General features: G+C 44.6%; 2 non-coding genes across 2 annotated transcripts; both read right to left on the reverse strand.

Moving 5' to 3' along the window:
* Positions 1 to 2,560: 2,560 nt before the first annotated feature.
* On the reverse strand, positions 2,561 to 2,778 carry LOC133145930 (small nucleolar RNA U3). The gene has a single exon (XR_009711174.1). It is a non-coding gene; the product is annotated as a small nucleolar RNA U3 (small nucleolar RNA).
* Positions 2,779 to 4,960: 2,182 nt separating this feature from the next.
* On the reverse strand, positions 4,961 to 5,152 carry LOC133145806 (U2 spliceosomal RNA). Its single transcript, XR_009711057.1, has one exon. It is a non-coding gene; the product is annotated as a U2 spliceosomal RNA (small nuclear RNA).
* Positions 5,153 to 15,801: the final 10,649 nt, after the last annotated feature.

Genomic DNA, 15,801 nt, shown 5'->3' on the forward strand with positions numbered 1-15,801 from the left:
CAGGCCGAAGGGCATCCTAAGAAACTCGAAAAGCCCGAAAGGAGTCACCACCACCGTTTTAGGGATGTCAGCAAGGTGCACCGGGACGTGGTGATAACCCCGCACCAGGTCCACTTTGGAGAACAGGTGCTTCCCTGCTAGATGTATCAAAAAGTCCTGAACATGGGGGACCGGGTAGCGGTCGGGCGTGGTGGCATCATTGAGGCGGCGGTAGTCGCCACACGGGCGCCAACCACCATCCGGCTTAGGCACCATGTGGAGTGGGGAGGCCCACGGGCTGTCAGAGCGGCGAACAATGCCAAGGCGTTCCATGCTGGCGAACTCGGCCCGAGCAATTGTCAGTCTCTCCGGGTTGAGCGGCAAAAGTGGGCCGTGTAAGGCTGGGGAACTCTCCGAGGAGTTTCTGGTACATGTCGCCCTCGGAGAGCGAACTGGAGAGACCCACATAATTCCCCTCATCGCGGACACATGCGAAGGAGGAGAAGGTTAACGCGTCCACCAGGCGGCCGTTCTTAACATCCACGAGCAGTCCGTGGGCGCACAAAAAATCTGCGCCAAGCAGGGGGAAGGAGATGTCGGCAGTGACAAAGTCCCATGTGAAACACTGACCCCCGAAACATATGTCCACAGTCCTTGTGCCATACGTCCTGATGGGGGTGTCGTTGGCGGATGTTAAGGGCGGGCCGTGCAACCCTCCAGCAGCGTCGTCCACTGTAGCCGGCAGGACGCTTCTCTGGGCGCCGGTGTCACAGAGGAATCTGCGACCAGAGAGGGAGTCCTCAACGAACAGCAGCCGGTTCTTTTTGCCTGCGGTCACGGCCACTACTGAGCGCAGGCTTTGGCGTTTCCCGTCGTGTCGAAGTTGCAAGGGGAGCGGCACCTTTTAGCCTTGGCGCCAAAACGTGCATGGAAGTAGCACAAACCTGTGCTGGTGCGGCTGTCAGTTGCAGCGCGTCCTCTGCCAGGGGCAACGCCAGCGCTCGGGGACGTGTAGCTGCGTGTTGGGGCCAGCACACCAGGGGCGAAATGCTGGGTGGCCAAGTAGAAACGGTCCGCTTCCTCCGAAAGAGCACGCGGCTCCGTAATGGTCGTATTTGCGAGGGCCGTTTGGACGTGCGGCGGCATATGTCGCAGAAACAGTTCAATGAAAAGAAAATTCGGCTCTTCCCCACCCAGCAGGTTTAACATCATCTCCATGTGTTCAGAGGGTTTGCTGTCCCCCATGCCTTGAATAGCAAGCAGGCGCCGGGCTCGTTCGGATCGCGACAGTTCAAAAATCCTGAGGAGATAAGCCTTGAGCCCTGCATATTTATCCTGGGCCGGAGGGGAAGTGATGAAACTTACAGCTCTGGCTGCGGTGGAGCTTCCGAGTGCCGAGACAACGTGGTAGTAGCATGTGGCGTCATCCGTAATTCCCCGGAGGGCGAACTGAGCCTCCGCCTGTGCGAACCATGCACGTTGCTGCAGAAGTCTCCCAAAACTCAGGCAGCCTAAGGACGGCGGAATGCGCCATGCCGTCTCGCTCGGTATTCTGTTCAGTCCCGGAATCCTCAGCGGGACTGATGTCAGGGTCACCAGTGTGGTGTGCAAGGACTGGAGTCGGAGGCGGAGTGATAAATGACGGTGCCAACGGCAGTTGTTTTAATGACATTTATAATTAGCTTCTCTCAACCACGGGCCGACTCTTTTCCCTTCGAGATCCTAACACACACTCCTCAAACAGGAAACTCCCACACGTGTAAAACATCCCACCGGAACTCGGCAACGTGAACTTAGGTTCCGGGTGAATTATGTCAACCCACTACAAGACTACCAATTCAAGTTACGGTTTAAATATATCGACTCACACTAATGCTTCTTTTCCTGCGCATCACGTGATTCCCGTTTCTTTTTGTGGTCAGGTGCGGAAGTCAACGCTGCTGCCATCTAGCGGTGTAACGGCATATACGCTTTAACAAATAATAATCACTCGCAGGGCACACAGAGACGAAAAACCGTCCGCACTCGCACCTACAGGCAATTTGGAGCGCTCAATGGGCCTATCATGCATGTTTGGGGGAAATGGAAGGAAACCAGAGTGGAGAACGTGCACAATGCAAACAAACAGGTCAGGGAGTTGGAACCTGTTGGACTCACAACGACACGTTTAGAGTGTAAACGTTTCCATAGAATTGCCAAACACCAAATACTTGTTCGAACTATACATCTTAGTTGAGTGTTAAGGCCTCCTAAATTTAGCAAATATATGAAGATCTATTTTTATTAAAAGGAAATGGTTGCTAGTGTGACACCGCCTGTTACTTTGGTGAGACCAGCAATGGGGTGGCCCGTTTGGACAAGCCGAAATCAGTTAAAGTTAATTCAGATTTGTGTCGAAGTTGTAAAGATTTAAGCCGTGTAAATGAATACAGCCATAAGTACTTCAGTACAAAAGTACTTCAGAAATACATAACAGGCTTTTGTTAGTTGAACTAATACGACGATACTGTTAATCGACTGAGTTGAATATCAGGAGTACGCCACTACATTAGCTTAATTTTTATTTAACCAATTTCAAAGAACTACTCTGATCATGTCCCTCTCCTCAATGCTCCACTAGGACGCATAGAACGCTCATCAAAAGTGGAGAATCTATGATATAAACATCATTATTCTCCGCTAGCTTCACGCTCAGGAAGGAACATCAATTCTCATCATCGTAGTTGGCGAGACCGTTCACTTTAGAAACACATATCTCAAGTTAATAACTATAGAAATGATCCCTGAAAGTATAGTCTTAATTCATCAACGAGGGGCGGCGGGAAGTCATCTGCGAGTGTACCATTTTTACCCAGAGGGCAACCACGACTAGTAAAGGACTATGTTTAGATTGTAGGGGTGTAACGATACATCGATACACATCGATTAATCGATATTATGCTCTACGATTTATTGGCATCGATGCTAAAGGTAAATAACAATTCATACGCAAAATAAACAAGGTACTGCAAACTCTTTATTTAGGAAATTACAAGAGTATTGTAGTATACAAATTCCTTACTTTAACACTGAACTTTGATGTCGTGTTTTTTTTTTAAATGTGCGGCGAGATTTGTGCTCCCTGAATATTTGATCACCGCATGGCAGGATTTACAAACTGCACGTGTCTTGGCCGTTGAGCCATCTTTTCTTTGGAATCCAAAGTGCTTCCAAACGAATGACTTGAAGCCTAAAGGGGAGCAAATTTCCTCGTCTTTTTGGACACTAGCCATAGGAGCAGCCCAGGAGCCGCGTACTAGTTGTCCCCTCCCCTTTCACGTGCGTGATCTGCTCACAACACAACAACGCCGGGCGCACTGCTCCCGAAAAGAGGAAGCAAGCAACTATGAACTGGATTTCAAAATTAAGTCGCGTCTAATGTCCGAGGTCAAACACGGCGATATAAATCGATGTTTACCTTTAGCATCGATGCCAATAAATCGCAGAGCATTATATCGATTAATCGATGTGTATCGATGTATCGTTACACCCCTAGTTAGTAGGCGTGCTGGAGCCTATCACATAGGGATGGGCGGATCGATACAAAAGTATCGATATATCGATCCAGGCTGCTCATTTTTGAGTATCGATCTCCCTAGCTAAAATATCGATACTTACAATTATTTAATTATATTTTTCCTCATTTTTTTCTGCTCCAATTTGACGACTTGCACTCATGCTAGCACTACTTTTCCTTCCCCCTGCTGCACCGGCGTGTCCTGCTCTGCTTTGCTCCCGCCCCCTTTTCTCACAAGCCAAGCCCTCTTCCTCCGCCTCCCGTTCCAATCCAAACAAACACAAACAAGCATGGCCACGGCGGCGGCCCAGTCCGAACGCAAGAGAAGTCTGGTTTGGGGATATTATATTTTACTTAATAACAACGAGGCAAAATGTGAAATATGTCACAAAACAATTAAATATTGTGGCAACACCACAAACTTGACAAAACATTTAAGCAAAATTCACACCACAGTTCATGAAGAGCTGCAGTTGAAACGTGCCGCAGACACTAAGGCAGCGACGGAAACCCCTGCAGCCACACCGAGGCTAAGGTATCAAAGTACCTTAGAAGCAGCGTTTCAGAAAGGCAAGACATATCCAGGTATCAGGTGCTAACCAAAAATTGTAAGCATTTGTGGTTGATGTGCTATTTGAAGCAATAATTACTACGCTTTAGTCAGTCATTTATAAATAAAGTTTTCCCCTTTTCAATTTGTGGTCGAACGCCATACGTTTTATTTGTAACTCCACTTCCTATAAACAACACTAAAGTATTACAATATTAAATGTAAGTATCCAGTGGCTTTACAAATTGATAGTTTTGCTGCTCATGACGATTAAGCCCTGCATCTCTGTTGGTACCATGTCTCTTTTTAGATTATACTAAAAGACAAAACTTTTTCCCAACAACAGAGAGAGAGAGAGAGAGAGAGAGAGAAAAGTAAAGAATAGCTCCTTTTTATTAAAGTTATACTATTAATATGCATATTCCACTAATGCACTAATGTCTAAAAAGGTTAATAATTCACGTGACGTAATACTTTTTTCTACAAAATTCAATAGATGACTCTCCAAGAGCAAGAATGCCACTGCATTTAAATCGTTTTTTGGAAGGGAAATTACACTTCCGGTATCGATATCGGATCGAATCTCGGGTATTTTGGGTAGGAAATACTTGGTATCGGATCGATTCCAAAATCATTGGTATCACCCATCCCCACTGGACATCATAAACTGGTGGCCAGCCAATCGTAGGGCCGATATGTTTTCTATTTTGTTGTAAAGAATAGAATTCTTCTGCTATTCACATTTAGATAAAGGTCATGAACTTGATTGAATCAAACCCTTTCAAGACGTTATTGACTTTCTGCTTTATCCTGTGAGAATGAAGCAGACCGATTCTAATGGCTTCCTGACTTAATGATCCTTTATTTGACCAGCAGAGGGGTGCACCGTTCCTGGAAGTACTGCAATACCAGGTCGATGCGTGGAGTGGACGGAGCAAGCCCCTAATTCCATCTCCCGGTTCCAGAAATCAATTTAATATATGGTCCCCGGATAGGGGACGTATCAGATATTAAACTGATAAGAACAGATACTTCACTTGATATTAGCCAAAAGGCCGAGAAGCGATAACCTAAAGTTGGTCTGAGAAAACTACTTAAATAAAGAGACTACCAATTCAAGTTACGGTTTAAATATATTGAGTCATACTAATGCCACGTACCGACCACCGTAACAAACCTCAACTCTTAACAGTTTGGAATGATAATGCGTCACCGGGCTGTTTTCAACCTGTGCATCGGTTGCAGATTTTCGTGTGTTCGTGGAGGTTTAGTGTCACGTGGTTCACGTTGACCCAATAGAATAACGATGAACTGAGCTCCTGATGGGAATAGCTTTTAATGACCAACAAAACGAATTGGTCATTCGCCAAAAACAATCGGATCTTTTGATACATTTCGGGACCGAAGGCAAGATAGCTGTTTGACGAACATTTTGACGGGAAAAAAAACACGCAGCAAAAAAACACGCGGCCCACTTCGCCAAACTACTTCCTGTTTCCTGCTGTGGCAATTTACATTAACCCTCAAACGCCACCATCGCAGTGGAGGTGAATCGCATTCCAATCCACGCCAGCATTTCTTAACACTCATTTGAGGAAATTACGATCGTCTTTTGTTTCCCGATTTGTGTTGAATAAAAATCTGAAATTACACATTTGAAAATAACACACGGAAATCGGATCATTTCCATTTCTCTCATACCAAAAGTACACGGACCAAGACATACATCTGTTTATACGTTCAAAACTCACACTCAAAATAGTTGCCCAATCGATAGGTGACGCTGTTTGAAATATCAGGTATCCATAATCCTGTGCGCCAACAATGTTTCAAGGAAAAAACACATTGATGAACACAAAATACTCGTTTAAACTGTCTATTTAGGTTGAGTCCTTCTAAATGTAGTAAATCTATGAACGTCTATTGTTTGTATTAGAAGGAATGGTTGCTGCAAATTCACCGATCGCCTTTTACTAAAGATTTCCGTAGGGAGGAACAATGAGAGTTCATCTCAATTTTTTGATGCTCTGCGAAAGCGGAGCCACCTATACTTGTCAATGGGAAATAGTTAGTAGTCCTGCCTTGTAGTTATTAATTCTGCTAAAGTTTACAGACCAAATTGGTTAAGCTTTAGGGACAGCTTTTGGTGACATCCACCCATTCAAATATAAAACTATTGATTATGCATTGAGCAATAAATTAATATATTTTCCACAAATTATACTATATGTAAGGAACAATAATAGGAGCCATTTAGCTATTAAAGTATTGTGGTGAATGGTCTTTGTTGTTTCGCTGGTCTCCAAAAAAACACTCAGTGGACGATGGCTGGTCCGGGTAAGGAAGCACTTCGGTGACACACGGCTGATTGGGAAAAGATTTATTCAACCGATGTCAAAGTGATGTCTCTCCAAAAGTTTGAGTGGCCCCAAAAGCAAAGATGGTTCAGCTCTTGACAGCACAGATGTTCGCCCCAAAAAGGCCCTCGCGCTTCTTGCTCTTGCCCCTTGCGCCCCTGCGCCTTGCGCGCCCCTTGCTCTTCGCGCTCTCCTCTTCGCGTTCTTGACGCCCCTCTATCTGTTCTCCCCCATCATTTGTACCTCGTAAGACAACAGCTGTGGTCCGAGTCTCACTCTATTGGTTACTTCCGATGCCCTTAAAAGTGCATGGACAAAGGTATTCCTGGTCACGGACGAATGGCCCTTCCATATTCTAAGCACCTACACATTGCTGAAACTAGATCTTCTCTGTACCGCAAAAATAGCTTAGGGTCTTCTCACTGCTGCAAGGTCGCCATTTAAGGTGACATACAGTGACGCATAGAATCCAAAATTTACCTCATTCCCCCCTCCGGGACTTTATAAATGTCCCGAAAACGGTCCAAAAAGAGATGACATCGGTAAACATCCAAAAATCTTCACCCAACCAAATTTTCTGATCACGTCTACAATTTGGCCTATACCTGCACAGCCTATATCACGCTCGAGGCATGCTACTTAAGGTTATTTTAACTAGGAAAGCTCAAACTACTTTGTTATCCAATTGCTCCCTGAAAGCAATCTGAGGCCTCTCAGGAACCACAAATAAAGAAAATTGAAGTCCACATTATTCAAATGACGATAACCACCCCCCTTAGGTAATATCTCAATACCGTCGATAATTAATGAAGCAATGAATTTGGTGTGGTCCGTTAGAAACCTCAAAAAGTTGCCGGCCCTCCCTCGAGAAAAAACCCTGCCAGTCTAATGACACGGAAAAAGAGGGAGGCCCTTTCTAACATCCTCAGTGATTCCTTCCACCTGGCGTCAGCCAGGTACAAGGAGTCGGCACATATCACAATCCACAAAACAGTATGAGCTCACAAAACAGAAGGAAAAGAAATGACAAGTTCACCGACCGCTAAACAGTCAAACTGCATTGTCAATGTAAACATGTGAAAAGTTAAATGAATAAGATAAAGTAATTGCAGCACGTAGTCATCAGATAAAGTACTGATTGATAAAATATTGACGCAATATCACAGCATACTGAAACGTTGAAGCGCCCTCAGTGTTGCCCCCCTTGCATATGTAAGTGCCTGTCGATGCAAAGTCCAGTCCACTGAATGCTCAGTAGTGAATTTGCCCCGGGATCACTGCTCAGGGCCTGCCGTCCATCCAAAATCTTTGTCCACTTCACCGTCCTCAGAGTCTCTTTCCAGGCCCCGGTCAGCGTCCACGGGGTCTGCAATAATCGGGAGCCACTGCCAGTATTTAACGATGACAACAGCACAAAACCTTGAGTTGCAATGAAAAAAGCAGCTATGCCCAGCGTAGGCCGGAAGTCCGCCCGGCCCCCTTCGGTCAGCCCCAGTAGACGACATCTCCATAACCAGTCGTCTGCAAACTAAATCTTCTCTTTTGGGGTTGATTGGGGCACGGGGACGACTGGTGGTCGTCGTCTCATCGAAGTGCTCAGTAGAACCTCCGAGGCGTTCTCGGCATCTACTCCTATGATCCAGAGGTCCACGTGATCCCTGAAACAAACAAACAAACAAACAAACACTCCCCCTAGGAGTTATGAATAATCCCCCTTATTTCTCGTCGTGTTGTCGGTCTCGCAAGATCCGTCCTGTAGCAGAGTAACTTCTGCCTGTTCAAGTTAGTCTTTCCTGCTGCAGCTGTCCCTGTCTGAAGTCCTGTCAATCAGTCTTTGCAATTGCTTTTCCCAGTTCAAATCTTAATTTTTACTCCAAATTTTCCTCTTTGAATCCAATTTTTCTCAGTATTCTCAAATGGGCATCAGTCCTGTCAGTTTTGTTCACCTAATTAGTTTATGTACCTTATCTTTGTCTCCCCTTCAAGTCATCTTACTGTTCAAATCAGTCGCCCTTTTGAATGAACCTGTAATCTTCCCAAAATGATTTAACTATCCAACTCTTTTCAACATTTGTTATGCAAATTAACCCTCTTAAAATGTGTTCTTAAATACTTTCCCTTCATTAGCAGCTTTAATGCATTCATATGTTAAGGATTTATCCCTATTGCTTGTTTCTGGTCCAGTTTCCTATTTTATTTAATTACCTTCCAAACATTTGTTGTCTATTGCGCTGCAGTCTAATCCCTATTAGCTGTATGATTTGTCATCATTCGTGCTTTTCCGTTGACACTTTAACCGTTACTGTCGCTAGATTGTTGCCACGCTTTGCATCCATTCCAGGCTGTTGTCTCCCATTAACTCCTTTCCTTTCGAGATGCTTCTTCTGCTCCTTCCATCACTGCCTGTTGAATTCTGGCACGTCCTGTTAAAGCCTCAAAAATAATTGAATCCGAAAAAACATTGAATGTCACAAATAGCTTTTATATCTACTTACTCATTTAAATGTAACTCCCCCCTCTGACACATTCACTCAATGTGTCATCAGGCATTCAAAAAGGAACCGGCAAAACGTCCTACCGCATCATCATATGTCCTGCAGCCAGTTTGTCGAACCTTTCACTCATTCAGAACTGTCATCCCCAACTTCCTGAAAATTGACTGTTCACCCCACACTCGGCAACAAAACAACAATCATCGCACTCCTGCCAGTGAGCATACAGCCCTGCTGACAGCGGACCCTTGTGCTCACAAAAAGTACACAGGCATAGAGTATCAAAATAAAACATAGACACACAACGAATCATGGCGCCCGGGGATTCTGTCCTGAAAATCCTCAATCATCACAAAAATCAAAAGGGTTAGGGTTAACATTTTCACGTGCATTCAATATAAACTCTCCAAGACTGCAATCGCCAACCTGCAAAATTATTACAAGTTATACAACAGCCAGCAATCTGCTCCTTGGCTGGTGGTTGATGCTGCAATAAGTCAAGTGACGCACAGAAACAAAGCAAAGCTTGCACTTGCCACAAGCAAGCTTAAGTTTCAAATGTTTGGTTGTCATCCACCTAGTCAGTCATCCCGTCGGGTGAGTCCAAGTCTGTCACGTCATATCGTCCATTGTCCTAGTGTTTGATATTAGTCCTGTCTTGTCCATTCGTGTTGCTGAAATGGGCCTTCTCCATGAACTATTTTGTTGGTCATGGTGCCTCTGAGTAACCATCAGCTGTTGGTTAAGGTTACAACTCATCACTCATCAAACTTGGGTGTTCCAGTCTCATGTGAGAGGAATCTTACCCTCAACTGTGACCCTTTCACCCCAACTCCAAAATACTTTGGCCTTTCACCCTGTCCCAGACACACATACACATTCTTAACCACACAAGTGCCAATTCGGTCACCTTCATCGCTCAGCTCTCATTCCACACCAAACAAATTTAGTATGTGTAAGTGAGTAGGCAATCAGTGAATATTGAAGGTAACACTTCATTTCTGGATGTTCTTCTCGATTAAATATTTCATACAATCGTACCTCACTTTTACCGTAAAACTGTCAATTAAATGCCTAAAAAATTCAGTTATTTCTACTGCTGAGCCTGTCCAAGGGTGAGCATGGGGAAAGAAGCAGCCTCAGATGGTCCTTAAATAATTTTATCCTAATCAATCATTCTGATCGAACCGCTGGGTAAAGATACTCAAAAGGGTCCCTCCGACAGTCTACTCCCCTATGGTGTTTTCACTTTGCCTTGTCAATGCATTTGTTATTTGAGTCCTATCACGTTTGTCATCTCGTTAACTGTCATTTTGTGTGACTCTTATGCCGCATTATTCTTAACTGTCAAAAGTTTCCATGGCTGTTATTCCTTGAACTTATCGGACTTTCTGAATTCCCCGTGAGTTGTAATTAACTTCTAATTTTATTAATTAATAATAATCAGGTCCATTGTACAATTTAGCCACCTCTTGACTGCATCCTATTGGGTCCTAATGTCCTATTTTCATCTCCAATTTGTCAATGACTCTATGTCTAATTGTTAAGCTGGGTGGACTAAATGTGATCCTACTCTTACTTCATACAATTTGGCCTGTTTTATCCAAATTTATCCTCTGATTATGATCCTTTCCCTTTTTCTGTAACACTACACATTTTGTTCCTGATTTATTTATTTATCTTTTATCAAGACTCCTCAGTTGTGTCAAGTTCAGTGCCCAAGCAAGCTTCCATTCACTTTGAGCCAAGCCCACCAAGTATTGATTACGCCCCAGCAAGGAGTCCAGTTCGCTTGTTGCACATTTCAGGTCTCATGGTTCTTTCGCCGCACCTCATTTTCAAGTTGTTGTCTTTAGTTGTAGCCTCAGAGCCAACTCATTCCTCACTCTCGGATGAGTCCATTTTCAACTGAGTCCATTCACATCTTGTAAGTTTCTTCACTCTCGCCTCAGAGGATGTCGTTTTCCTCCGGAGCGTTGTGCTCCCCCCAAGCACAAATATAGTCCTTCTTTGCTCTTGCAAAAGGTCAAAGGTGCCTCAGAGCCATGCACCGTTTTCTTGTTGTTCTCAGCTGTCGGTGGAGTCTCGGGATCGAGTTTCAGGGTCACTGCTGGATACTGGAAAAGACAGACTGGGAAACCAAACTTAAATATCGTCTTCCAATTAGCCATTAATTACCTAGTACCTTTTGTTAATCAAACTTCCAATTCTCCTATTAACAAGAATTTAATATATTTGAGAAAAACGTTGCCTTTCCTTCATGAGCTCTCGGCTGTATTGTGATGGACCTTATTTGAACAATTTTAAAGTGGCAGATTACCCCAAACTTAAAATTGCAAGTCTTAACTGTGGTTTCTCTCAATTATACTGTGATTTCCAGAAGATCATCCTAATTTCAGGCTACATTCTATTGTTTGTTTTCCTGCCTTTGATTTTATGCAATCCTCTCTATCATCTTTTCACCTTTGCTGATTTGAGCCTTCAATTTCAGATAAAGTTTCCCAATTTTGCGTACAGAATGTACATTATTCATAATTAAGTCATGTTCCAAACATTGCATCCTCTCTGGTTTGCCCTCAGTATTATTGGTGTTATGCTCACTTACCGATATTACTGGACTATCTTGAATTTTTAATTCTCCGCCACTACATCGAAGGCCATTTCTCAGCTGTTCACTTTTCCCATGCTCCAGTTAGGCTCCATTACTCGAATCTAGAATGTGATTTTCATTTGAGTTTCTTGCTTTTGGACTTCTAAAATGCTCCTATCGCTAATTTATTTGTACCGAGCATACTTTTACAAGAGTATTAAAAGAACCAACAAATTACTACCAAATCCAATCTCTCCTCGTTGGCATCTCCTCCTCTATTTTGAACTTGCTGCTTTTGACCTGTACGTCTTGTTACAGTGGGCACTGGTCAGCCTTGTCGGGCCAACGCAATTTACGAGCAGGCTCTCCATGCATACAATTCAGTCCTATGTCTAAATCCAGAGAATTCCTTTAATTCCAGCTGCTGCTGTGGCCCTCACTTGATACCTCTCTTGCTCTCATAAATTAGTGTTGACCGGTTGAGTTTTCTTTAGACACTCAAATCACCTATATTTGGGTTGTAGTGGTTAGCCCTCGCATGCTCCTACTCCACGTGTTAGACGGCTGTTAAACATTAATTCTAAGTTCATGCTGTGTCTCTATGTCCTCCATGAGACAACGGATGTATCCGCCGTCTCAGGTTTTTTATGTAACGAGAAAATCAGAAGTATTGAGGAGAGCCCCAAAGAAACGAGTATCAATAATTTGTTTTCAATTTTGTCATCCTTTCAGCAATTTAAATTAATAAGTTGAGCTTTTCGTCAGATCCAATTTCCTATTCCTCTCAGAATGCTAAAAGGAGCGTCAGCTGGCCTTAGAGGGGTCCCCCATTATTTACGAGGGGGCCACACTCTTCTGCCACCGCTTGCTGTCGTCCCAGCATGTTTTTCTTTGGATACATCTATATTGGTGTCGTATTGGTTAACACACGCATGCTCCTATTTCTCCAGTTGGTCATGCATTCTTTTGCTCCTTCAGCATTCCGTCTTTCACCATTCTATCATAGTTTCTCTCGTTGCTGGCAGGGCAGGCCCCCTTAATTGGGCATAACTTCGGCCCTGCGCCCCGCCTCGGCATCACCGCGCGGGGAGGGGCCAGCCTTAAACACAGTGGGCAGATACAGGTTGGCCACTCCCTGCCCTACCCACCGCCAGATCTCCCCCCGCGCGCGGGCACCGCAGGCGTGCACGCGCCCCAGAGCAACGAGAGCGCACTCTACTATCCGTTATTTTTGGTGGTTTTCCAAACACTCAAACTCACCCCCATGCGCGCTCATGAGCACATTCACGCACACACACACGTACTTACGGACACGCGCGCACCCACACAAACACGCACGCACACACCCCTACACACACACTTACGGGGCCCAACAAGTACACACATCAAGCGTCCATTCATTCGGAAGCTCAAACAGACAACATAAAGATGACAAAGTTCACAAAGATTACACACGGACACAAAAGACATACAACGGGATTCGAATCCATTCCACATTTTGCTTCTTTCCAACTGCTGTTGAGCAGTTTGGTCATTTTAACTGTCATCAGAGCAGATGCACTGACAAATACGCACGTCTTACTTAACTTTTGTGTCGTTTCGTTTCGTTCCTAATAGCGCTGTATATCTCCCCTTTATTCTGCAGAATTTAACTTAAGTGTGCACACAAATTACTTTTTATATCACTACTAAACCCCCCAGAGGCCTCTTTTCCACGTTTTCCATTTTCACACAGCAGCCGCACAAAACCTTCGTCCAATATCGGTTTTGTCGCCGGCTCAAATTTATCAAACTTTGACAGACGTGCATGCTATTACAGTGCGCCTCGACAAATCGGGATCGGACCGTTGCCGCGATAACGCACCAGCTACCTCGGTATTCGAAAATGACAGCCCACCGGGTTTACCTATTCATTTCCTTGCACCAGCGTTTAAATCGAGGAGCCTTGTAACCCCCACACACTTCTAATTCGATCAGTGTCCAAACGACGTGGCTTACGCGCGCTTTATTTTCCTCGGTACCCTTAAAATCTGACCGGATCTCGGCACCCATAACTGGGTCTGACCGGACCACTTCGGCACCCTTAAAAAAGGGTCTGACCGGGTCACTTCCACATTCATGCTCACAGTTACGGATGCCAAGGCTGCGCACTTTTCCTATTTGCCAAACGCGGTCAGCGCAAGCCTCCCTTTTTGGTCGGACTTTTGACGGAGACTAACCCAGCCATCGAAACTCTCCACAGGTGCGCACTTGGCCCGTACGGCCACTGAGTGCGACTGCAGTGTCTCGGCTTTTCCAGGAACTGCATCTGGGGCGGGTAGTTTCCTGTCGCAACAGTGTTCAATCGTATCTGTGTTTTCGCCTCATTCACCCAGCTAAAATTTCTATCCTCCATCGGATCTGTCGCCAAACTAAAGTCCACGTTTTATGGGACTTTCTATCATTCTTTTATTGTGACGGTCAACAGCGATGTCCCTGACAACCTGTCCCGTCACGAGCCACACTACTTCGGGCTTTTTCTTTTTCATCATTCATCATTCTCACCAGACATGTCACTCACTCCACTGTGCACATTCCCCATTAAGTTCTAAGTTACTGTTCACTTTTTATTTCTTATTTTTTATTTATTTTCTATTTTTTTTTATTTTATTTTCCTTTGCTGCTTCTATTTGGGGCCACTCCCCCTTCGAAAGTCGAATTATGACGACTTTTTGACTGGGAGAGACAACTTACTCCCGAGACAGCTCATGGCCACATCAGATTCGGTTGTAACTGCCCCCCTCAAGGGGCCGACCCCCCACCTGTCCAAGAACCGAGCATATCGCGGCAACTGCGGGCGAAGCATCTCACCTTAATGACAGCCGCTGGTCGACCGCTGGATTCTCGCTCAGGAAGCGGGCGCGAATTCCCCGGGGGAACACGAATCCTGTTCGTGACGCCAAAAATGTGGTGAATGGTCTTTGTTGTTTCGCTGGTCTCCAAAAAAACACTCAGTGGACGATGGCTGGTCCGGGTAAGGAAGCACTTCGGTGACACACGGCTGATTGGGAAAAGATTTATTCAACCGATGTCAAAGTGATGTCTCTCCAAAAGTTTGAGTGGCCCCAAAAGCAAAGATGGTTCAGCTCTTGACAGCACAGATGTTCGCCCCAAAAAGGCCCTCGCGCTTCTTGCTCTTGCCCCTTGCGCCCCTGCGCCTTGCGCGCCCCTTGCTCTTCGCGCTCTCCTCTTCGCGTTCTTGACGCCCCTCTATCTGTTCTCCCCCATCATTTGTACCTCGTAAGACAACAGCTGTGGTCCGAGTCTCACTCTATTGGTTACTTCCGATGCCCTTAAAAGTGCATGGACAAAGGTATTCCTGGTCACGGACGAATGGCCCTTCCATATTCTAAGCACCTACACATTGCTGAAACTAGATCTTCTCTGTACCGCAAAAATAGCTTAGGGTCTTCTCACTGCTGCAAGGTCGCCATTTAAGGTGACATACAGTGACGCATAGAATCCAAAATTTACCTCAGTATTAATATAAAAATACCCTCGTAAATACCCATAAACTGATGCTTTGCTTCTCTTTCTACTGCCTCCACGCCTTTGTTCACCTCCTTTTTCTTAGAGTTGCCATCTAGTGGTGGTGGCAGCATAAGAAATGAAGTGAAAACATACCCATCATGCATTGCCTCTTTTCACCTGAGAACCATATGAATTTGTATTTATAGAAAATCTCCAACAGTACCGCAGAAAGATATATATTTCTTTTTCTGAGCAAGTTTAGAAAATGACATTCTCTTAAAAATTTGAGAACAAGGATTGTACTAAAAATTTCTGGCACAATTTTTGATTTAAAGAAAGACATTTTGATCATATTTTTTCGTATATCCTTGCTGCCAGCCGCCATGAACTTGAATCAATGACGTCATTGACCCTCTGCTTTATCCTGTGAGAATGAAGCTAACGGACTGTGATGTAAACTACTCTTGATTTGACCAGTAGAGTAGGGGGTGCAAAAATCAGTTGTATGTCTGGGTCCACGTACCTTTTGGCCATTAGTTTTTCTTTATAGTGTAGGTAAATGGAGAACGGGAAATGATCCGTGGGGCTATTCCAGAAAGCAGGTTATATGAAAGTTATATCATATACGTTCGTATCAATAACGGGTCGGGAACGTAGTAATTACATTTTATTTTGCAATTACTAATTTGTTGAATGAAGTTCGGCAAGTAGGTGCACAGTTGCAGAGCACAGCTTGCTCAGTATGTGGCGACCATGAAATTTGGCTT

This window comes from Syngnathus typhle, linkage group LG21 (assembly GCF_033458585.1).
Source record: "Syngnathus typhle isolate RoL2023-S1 ecotype Sweden linkage group LG21, RoL_Styp_1.0, whole genome shotgun sequence".
In the NCBI taxonomy this organism is placed as follows: domain Eukaryota; kingdom Metazoa; phylum Chordata; class Actinopteri; order Syngnathiformes; family Syngnathidae; genus Syngnathus; species Syngnathus typhle.